The sequence below is a fragment of the Convolutriloba macropyga genome, chromosome 10, assembly GCF_964194025.1.
Source record: "Convolutriloba macropyga chromosome 10, txConMacr16.3, whole genome shotgun sequence".
In the NCBI taxonomy this organism is placed as follows: domain Eukaryota; kingdom Metazoa; phylum Xenacoelomorpha; order Acoela; family Convolutidae; genus Convolutriloba; species Convolutriloba macropyga.
Window position 1 is genome coordinate 50,097,636 of NC_134477.1, and position 5,351 is coordinate 50,102,986.

A 5,351-nucleotide genomic window follows, 5' to 3' on the forward strand; every position below is an offset into this window, starting at 1 on the left:
CTGGCAAATTAGAATTGAGAAAATGTGAAACCATTTTCTGGTTGGATGAAAACGCTAATAGAAGTTCGTTTACGATTAGCGTTGAGCAAAAAAGATTCCATGCAACCCAGTGGGCTTGTTCTTCGGAGGGGGTGGGAGTGCACACCCAAGGCACGTGCCATACCCAAGACACTTAACTATAATGATTCACTATATACTGGCTCTGTAATTGGGGTTGCGCAAAACAATGAGTGGGTGAGAGCACAAAAAGAAAAGATCAGATTTGTATGTCTACGCTTACACTACGCTGACTTTAGGTGAATTAAACGCATCAGCAAATAAAATTTATCGACCAAACAGATTTGATGAAAAATTTAATTTCGTCACCTAAGCACAAGCACAATTGCTAACATTTTTTGCATCCACTCACAAACACAGAAACACAAATGCACACGAGTATGTGTATATGTTTGTGTGAGCGTGTGTTTGTGTGTATGTGTGAGGGCGTGTGTGGCTGTGTTTCCGTTTGTAGAATCAAAGTTTTTTGAAGTCCTAAAGCCATCTGAAGTTTCAATTTCAAATGTTGGTAGTGGATGGTCAATTAATTTGGTTAAAATTGAGTCCAACAAGATTGTTTGTTTTAAGTAAACAACAGAAGATTACGATGTTCAGCAATTTGGTTAGAGTGAAATCCAGCGCACATCTGCTTGAACAAATCTTGGGTCTTTCTCACCATAGCCCCCATGAAACTGTAGAAGCACATTATGGTATATTTACCATTATGGAGGGGAGGGGGGGGCTATGAGTTATCTAATCCCTCAGCTGGGGGGGGGGGGGAGGGAGCGACCCCAAATTTTTAAGCTACTTAGTTGCCAAATACAATGAAAACAAAGTCTGAATAGAAATGCATGCATTGATGACAGAAAAAGAGGCTGACTGATTTAACCAAAAGCAATATTAGTTTTCGTTAGGTTGCCCCTATGTGAGAAATTGAGCTTTCAAGGGAGCTCTTTCGAAAACTGGAGTTTTTCCCCTTGTAGCCCCCTCCCAGCTTAGGAGCCATATAGAAAAATCTCCAATAATGTTAATTATACCATAATGGGGAGCTTGAATTTCGTGGAGGGACTATAATGGGAAAAATCAGAAAATTGAAAGCAGGTTTTCTGTAGAAATAAAAATTTTTAGTGACTAAATGGTTGATTCGAATCAGAGACAATAAGGAAATTGGGATCTATTCTGTTTCGCGCCCAGTGTTTTTTAACGCAAACCCTAGTTATTGGCACCGCTGTTGAAAGCGATAAAAATATGCCCCCTCCCAGATTAGTGCGCTTATATTTTTTATCTTTTACATGTGCTATCTTTTCTGTTTGTAAAATCAAAGTTTTTTGAAGTCCTGAAGCCATCTGAAGTTTCAATTTCAAATGTTGGTAGTGGATGGTCAATTAATTTGCTTAAAAGTGAGTTAGACAAGACTGTTTGTTTCAAGTAAACAACAGAAGGTTACAGACTTCAGCAATTTGTTAGAGAAAAATCCAGCGCACATTTGCTATGTAGACAAACGTTGAACACTTTTTGGGTCTTTCTCACCATAGCCCCCCATAAAACAATAGCCCAGCATTATGCTATATTTACCATTTTGGAGGGTGGCTATGAGTTATCTGATCACTAAGCTGGGGAGGGGGGCTATTATAGGAGCGACCCCACATTTTAAAGCTACTTAGTTGCCAAATACAATGAAAACAAAGTCTGAATAGAAATGCATGCATTGATGACAGAAAAAGAGGCTGACTGATTTAACCAAAAGCAATATTAGTTTTCGTTAGGTTGCCCCTATGTGAGAAATTGAGCTTTCAAGGGAGCTCTTTCGAAAACTGGAGTTTTTCCCCTTGTAGCCCCCTCCCAGCTTAGGAGCCATATAGAAAAATCTCCAATAATGTCAATTATACCATAATGGGGAGCTTGAATTTCGTGGAGGGACTATAATGGGAAAAATCAGAAAATTGAAAGCAGGTTTTCTGTAGAAATCAAAATTTTTAGTGACTAAATGGTTGATTCGAATCAGAGACAATAAGGAAATTGGGATCTATTCTGTTTCGCGCCCAGTGTTTTTTAACGCAAACCCTAGTTATTGGCACCGCTGTTGAAAGCGATAAAAATATGCCCCCTCCCAGATTAGTGCGCTTATATTTTTTATCTTTTACATGTGCTATCTTTTCTGTTTGTAAAATCAAAGTTTTTTGAAGTCCTGAAGCCATCTGAAGTTTCAATTTCAAATGTTGGTAGTGGATGGTCAATTAATTTGCTTAAAAGTGAGTTAGACAAGACTGTTTGTTTCAAGTAAACAACAGAAGGTTACAGACTTCAGCAATTTGTTAGAGAAAAATCCAGCGCACATTTGCTATGTAGACAAACGTTGAACACTTTTTGGGTCTTTCTCACCATAGCCCCCCATAAAACAATAGCCCAGCATTATGCTATATTTACCATTTTGGAGGGTGGCTATGAGTTATCTGATCACTAAGCTGGGGAGGGGGGCTATTATAGGAGCGACCCCACATTTTAAAGCTACTTAGTTGCCAGAAACACTGAAAACAAATTATGAATGGAATTGCATGCCTTGATGACAAAAAAAGAGGCAAACTGATTTAACAAAAAGCAATATTAGTTTTTGTTAGGTTGCCCCTATGTTAGAAATTGAGCTTTCAAGGGAGCTCTTTCGAAAACTGGAGTTTTTCCCCTTGTAGCCCCCTCCCAGCTTAGGAGTCATATAGAAAAATCTAGAATCATGTCAATTATACCATAAGGGGGGCTTGAATTTCGTGGAGGGACTATAATGGGAAAAATCCAAAAATTTAAAGCAGGTTATCTGTAGTCAACTTCAAAGTTTGCAGTGATTAAAAGGCTGATTCGAATCAGAGGTAATAAGGAAAATTGGATCTATTCTGTTTCGCCCTGAGTGTTTTTTACGCCCCCCGGTTTTTGTCACTGCTGTAGAAAGCGATAAAAGGATGCCCCCTCCCAGATTAGTGCGCTTATATCTTTATCGTTTACACGTGCCATTTTTTTCTGTTTATAAAATCAAAGTTGTTTTGAAGTCTTAAAACCATCTGAAGTTTCAATTTCAAATGTTGGCAGTGGATGGTCAATTAATTTGCTTAAAATTGAGTTCAACAAGATTGTTTGTCTTAAGTAAACAACGGAAGGTTACCGATTTCAGCAATTTGGATAGAGTGAAATCCAGAGCACATTTGTGATGTACACAAACGTTGAACAAATTTTAGACCTCTCTCACCATAGCCCTCCCATGAAATTATAGCCCATAATTATGGTATATTTGCCATTATGGAGGGGGCGTATGAGTTATTTGATCACAAAACTGGGGGGAGGGCGGCTATAATGTTAGGAACGCCAAATTGTTGTTACTTAGTTGCCAGAAACACCGAAGTTAAAGTCTGAATAGAAATGCATGCATTGATGACAGAAAAACAGGCTGACTGATTTAACCAAAAGCAATATTAGTTTTCGTTAGGTTGCCCCTATGTGAGAAATGGAGCTTTCAAGACAGCCCTGTGTAAAACTGGAGTTTTTCCCTTGTAGCCCCCTCCCAGCTTAGGAATCATATAGAAAAATCTCCAATCATGTCAATTATACCATAATGGGGGGCTTGAAGTTCGTGGAGGGACTATAATGGGAAAAATCCGAAAATTTAAAACAGGTTTTCTGTAGTCAACATCAAAGTTTGTAATGACTAAATAGAGATAAGAAGGAATTTTGGATCTATTCTGTTCCCCCCCCCCCCCCCCCCCAGTGTCTTTTTACGTCCCCAGTCATTGGCACCAGTGTAGAAAGCGATAAAAAGATTCCCCCCTCCCAGCTTAGTGTGACTATATCTTTATCGTTTATACGTGCTATTGTTTACATAGTAACTTGCTATATAGCAACAAATAATTTGTAACTGCAGGGCGTAAAAATTCTGAAATTTAGAAATTTCAGTAAGTTCAAAAATTTGGCTTCATCGGCGGAAAACCTTTAGATAACCTCTTTTTCGTGGAAGAATTCAGTAGTTTAACTGTGTTGAACTGGAGAATAAAAACCGATCAATGATTTCTAAGCCATTAAAGAGCAAAATTTCCAGCTAAAAACTGGTCATTTGTGAGTTAAAGGTAGCTGAAGCTATTGAGCAAAATCAATTGAATAAGATGATGATACTTATAGAAAAATTTGCGGCCCCAGCTTAGTGGGCTTATAGAAAAATTTGCGGCCCCAGCTTCCGTTTGCGGCCCCAGCTTAGTGGGCGCATACTATTTGCACCCCCAGACGCATGTGCCATATTTTACATAATGATTTACTATGTAATGACACATGCTCTGTTACGGGGGCACAAACGTACTGGGGGCGCAAACGTACTCGAACGTACTGTGGGCGCAAAGTTATGGCAAGGTAATTGATCATTCTTGTAACCGAAAATCTCAACAATGTTGTCTGAGTTCGTGTTTTCATTTGCAGTTTGTGAACGAGCATATAAAACTCTTAAAAATTGCTAGAAGAGCTAAGTCAACTCTAATAAAGTTTCGAAGAAGCGCTAAAATTTTAAATTTTATCTCTTTTCGGATCTATTCGGTTTTGGCCCCCAGTGTTTTTTATGACCACCAGTTACAAATTATATGTTGTTATATAGCACGTTACTATGTAAGAAATTAGCACGTGCGCCTGGGGGGGGGGTCATAAAAAATTTATGCTCAGTAAGCGGGGGGGGGGGGGGGGGCGAAACAGAATAAATCCCTCTTTTCTATGCGTTCTTGCTTTTTTCGCTATCAAAAGCTGTGTGTTGGCCCGCGCGAATATATAATACACACTCACACACGCACACACCACACACACACGCACACATAAACATACACACATACTTACACACACACGCACGCACACACACACACACACACACACACACACACACACACACACACACACACACGCACATACACACACACACACACACACACACACACACACACACACACACACACACACACACATATATATATATATATATATATATATATATATGTGCGTGTGTGTGTGTGTGTGTGTGTGTGTATGTGTGTGAGAGAGACAGAGAGGGGGTGGGGGGGGGGGGGTGTTGGGTTGCTTCAACGGCATTTGACGGCCTAGTAATTAGGTACCCAATAAGGAAATATCATATGGGAAGGAACCGGGTGACTGTCGAATAGATCATTCAGATCGTCATTGTAACCAGAGTAATCGGACTTCTGTGAGTTTGAGACATTGCCACTCTCACATGTACATTCACTCTTCTTTGTCTTCTTAAGTGTAATTTTTGGAGCAAAACGTATGTTGAAATGCACAGTAGA